This window comes from Rhinopithecus bieti, unplaced genomic scaffold, assembly GCF_001698545.2.
Source record: "Rhinopithecus bieti isolate Rb0 unplaced genomic scaffold, ASM169854v2 scaffold_4541, whole genome shotgun sequence".
Taxonomy (NCBI): Eukaryota; Metazoa; Chordata; class Mammalia; order Primates; family Cercopithecidae; genus Rhinopithecus; species Rhinopithecus bieti.
The window spans coordinates 83,799-87,649 of record NW_016804414.1 but is presented as its reverse complement, the minus strand read 5'-3'; the positions used below and the strand labels follow the sequence as shown (position 1 = coordinate 87,649).

Below are 3,851 nucleotides of genomic sequence, written 5' to 3'. Positions count from 1 at the left end.
TGAAAGATCTGGAATAAAGAAATTTCTGAAAATGTTTCCTGCGTATTTTAACGGAGTGGGCACTTGAAAAGGCGATGTTATTCTGAAAGCACTAGTTGATTGTTAGAAACTGGTTGCATTACTTTGTGTCAAAATCATGCACAATGAAGGTAGATGGTTTTCCTATTATTTTAAGGGTAGAAAAAATATTTTATGAATGACTAAGGAGTGTGACAGAAACTACAGAAGGGGCATGGTAGGGATCACTCTGAGCCTCAGGGCTTACAACCCCTGCCTGCATACACCACCCTGGAGTGTCAGAAAGTGTGGTCTTTTAAAAACAAAATTAATTGATTATATTTCATTGACAGATACAAACGTGGCTTCTTGCCCAATTCCAATGTTTATGTATTTCCTTTCATAATAAACATGCTTGTATCACTGACAAGCTAGGAAGCAAGATGTCACTACGTCTACCCACTTCCCACCTCACCCCACCTCACTTGTGAATAGTGAAAACCTATGGGAAGGCTTTTCCCGATTTCCTCCTTCTCCAGTTAATACTGGTGCCATTGTTTTTATCCAGCTAGCTATGCTCGTCTTTCCTTTCTTCCTGACTGCGGGAGAGCAGAAAATGTAGACCTGGCTCCAGAGACGACTCTGTGAATTTTCTTGCATTTTCACCTAAATAATCCAAGAAGCAGGCCGATGTGGTGGCTCATGCCTGTAATCCCAGCACTTTGAGAGACCAAGGTGGGCAGATCACTTGATGACAGGAATTTGAGACCAGCCTGGTCAACATAGTGAAACCCCATCTCTACTGCAAATACAAAAAATTAGCTGAGTGTGGTGGTGCGTGCCTGTAATTCCACCTACCTGGGAGGCTGAGGCAGGAGAATCACTTGAACCTGGGAGGCAGAGGTTGCAGTGAGCTGAGATCGTGACACTGCACTCCAACCTGGGCAACAGAGGCAACCTGGGCAACAGAGACTCTGTCTCAAAAATAATAATTAATAATAATAATAATAATCCAAGAAGCAGTGGGGACATCGGTGAAGAATCCCATCCACTGCATTTCTGTTCACTAGTGCCTCTTGAGATATGAGTTAACTAGGTGAAGAGGGCTTCAAGGAGTATTCTCTGTGAAGAATAGACAAGACGGGCAGCAGGGAAGGGGAGATGATGGGACAAGAGGGGAGACGGATGGGGCCCACACAGGCTGACCTTGTAGGCCACGTGGAGATTATTGCTTCTATTCTAACAGCGCTGGGAAGCCTCTGAAGTGTGTAATCGGAGGGCGAAGGGAGGTGCTTACAGAGGACACCTTGTTGGCTGCAGTATGGAGAATGGATTAAAGGAGGGAACAGAGAGGATATCCAATCAGGAGGACGTTCGAAGGTCCCGGCAAGAGGTGGTACAGGTTGAGCACCCCTAATGCAAAAATCTGAAATCTGAAATGCTCCAAGATCCAAAACTTTTTGAGTGCTGACATGACACCACAGGTAGAAAACTTCAAATGTAAGTACTTCACACAAACTTTCATTCATGTGCAAAATTACCAGAAATATTGTGTAAGATCACCTTCAGGCTAAGTGAATAAAGCATATGTGAAACATACATGAAATCCGTGCTTTGACTTGTGTTTCATCTCCAAGATATCTTACTATGTGTATGCAAAATGTTCCAAAATACTAAAGTATCTGAAACTTGAAACTTTTCTTGTCCCAACCATTTTGGATAAGGGATAATTCACTTGTATTCCCTTGGGTTTGGGAGGAGGTGGAACAGAGAGGATTGGTGGTGGATCGTCTGAGGCAGGTGAGAGGGAGGGAGATGTCTAGGAAGATTCCTGGATCTTGGGGTGGTTATGCTATTCTCTGGAACCTAGAACCTTGGAAAAGAATATTTACTTATTTAAAGTTTTACTTTATTTCAGATAGAGAGCTTGCATTCCCTTTTGGATGTATTAAGTTTAGGGTTCATTTTAGAAAATCAAGAGATGTCCTGAAGTCATAAGATAGCTAATTTCTCTATCATCTGGTGGGAAAAAATTGAGAAAACAAGGTAAAATTCTAGAAATACAATTCTATAGTGTTAAGGCAAAAATCAGAGAAATTTCCAATTCAATTTTCAAGACACTCTTTCGTATACTGTAATTTTGTTATTTTTCCAACAAATTGTGGCAACATTTACATTTTCATGATGACTTCTGAGACAAGAAAAGGGACGGTGGTGACAGAAGGTGGGTGGAGCAAGCTTGGAGGTAGCTCTGTGGGTTGGCATGAATGGGCAGTTGGTGAAGGGTTCCTTCTGAGTCATTGGATTTGCTGAGAGAAATGAGCAAGGTGGAGCAGGTGAGCTGGTTCGATCCAATCCTTAGAACCATAACTGCCAACGGAGAGAAAATACAGAGGTAGCTTTAAGGAAAACGTATTTTTTTTCACATTTCCCTTTGGGAAGACATACAATTTAGCTTGATTTTTGAGCAGAGAGATACAAAAAGCCCCATAGTCCCTCTTAAACCTCAATCCTTGGAAACATACTTTATCAGATCCTTAAAATGAGGCAAATATTTTCCTATAAGAATGTCCTATAGACCATAAGAAGGAAACTAAATAAAAGTTCAGTATCTGTCTGGATATCCTTCTGCACATTTAAATTTTCTAGTGGTGTCATTGCATGATCCAGATTTCTACAAGGAAGAGTATCTTTCTATGGAAATTTCAAAGGTGAGTTATACATGTGAGTGCTTTCCTTTTCAGCCAAAACACATACTATTAAGAACAACTGTAAATCAGGTGAAATAATTTTTTTCCTTCACATTTTAAACCATACTATCAAGGGAGAATTAGGAAACAGAATTTGCCAAATGTGACATTTTTTAGTGAAAACTTATTTATTTATGTCTTTATATTAAATTAGAAAATGAAGGCAACAAATCGAGATAAGCTAAATGTTGTTGGCTAAGGTGTGGAAGAAAGAGTCAAATTATTTCAACTAAATAGGACTCTGTGGCATCAAATATCCTGCAGAGAATATAAAACAAAGTTTTAAATGTACAGCATATGTCTGTTCTCAGGGCCATCAAACTGCATTTTTATCACCTGGTCTGAGAGAGCAAAGGGCCTCTCCTGCAATATCTGAGTGCTGCCCTGTAGCTGACAAGTGTCTCTCCGGGGATAGGGCTGACCCACTCCCCCAAAACAATTCTCTTTCACAGAAGTGGAGCCCCCTGGCTTTTCTGAGACCTTGCAGAAACTTGTCTATTTCTTCTGTTAAAGGCAATAAACTTGTGCAATTATTAATACTGAATATATGTAGAAGTAAGATATTCTATTTGGTGTGGCCCAGTTTCAGTAGCAAGAGAGTCATACTTTCCTGGGACTGAAAGATTCACATATTGTACATAATGGTTTTTAATGAAAGTCGGCACAATTTCAAAGTTTATCAAATATAAAGAAAGAACTAGAGAAGTATGTTCCTCTTTTTCTTTTCTAGAACTTATGTTTCTTATTTTCAGGTTTCCTTTGTCTCCTCCCTGGCTTCACCCCACCCCAGTTTTCTTTCTCTGACTTGACTTTGGCATTGCCTATTTCTATCATTTCCTCCTTTCAAGAATCCTATTGTTCTCAGAGTTCTTTCTTTTCCTTCACCACATTTTTTTCTGTCTCCTTTCAACGGAAACTACAACCTATTGGTTCAGCCCACTGGCTTCCTAGGTAAGAAAATGTGTTTGACTCATTGGCTAAATATAGGTGCCCCTGCTGAGCTGGTTGCTTTCTTTAAAGAATTCTCAGTGGTGTTCTCTCAGCTGCTTGTCTTTTCTATTTAACCTCTTTTTTTTTTTTTTTTTTTTTTTTTTTTTTTTTTTT

General features: G+C 39.8%; 1 long non-coding RNA gene across 1 annotated transcript in view; it reads right to left on the bottom strand.

Annotated features, from left to right (window-relative positions):
• Positions 1-2,116: 2,116 nt before the first annotated feature.
• The window catches only part of LOC108526922 (uncharacterized), a 4,461-nt gene continuing 2,726 nt past the window's right edge, over positions 2,117-3,851 (bottom strand). Inside the window, exon 2 of the long non-coding RNA XR_001884639.1 lies at positions 2,117-2,367. This is a non-coding gene — a long non-coding RNA (uncharacterized LOC108526922). The remainder of the gene's footprint in view (positions 2,368-3,851) is intronic.